Here is a 215-nt window from a genome sequence, read left to right as displayed (position 1 = left end):
GAGCTTAGGGACAGCGAGGGGCGGGTTATATGAACCCCCAACAGGTGGCTGGGAGGGGCATCAGATCAATCTGAGAAGGACATTGGGGGATCCATGGTAACCAAGGCCTGGGTGGTGGTGTTATGGAGAGAGTTTGAATATTTCTTTATTTTCTGCTGGCTAGTTGGGAAGCTGCCCATTCCAGAGGAGAAAGAGGGGGGAGAGGAAGAGGCCGA

This window comes from Notechis scutatus, chromosome Z (genome assembly GCF_049901735.1).
Source record: "Notechis scutatus isolate UNSWTSFEM ecotype Mainland chromosome Z, rNotScu1.2, whole genome shotgun sequence".
Lineage (NCBI taxonomy): Eukaryota > Metazoa > Chordata > Lepidosauria > Squamata > Elapidae > Notechis > Notechis scutatus.
Note: the sequence above shows the minus strand (reverse complement) of the source record.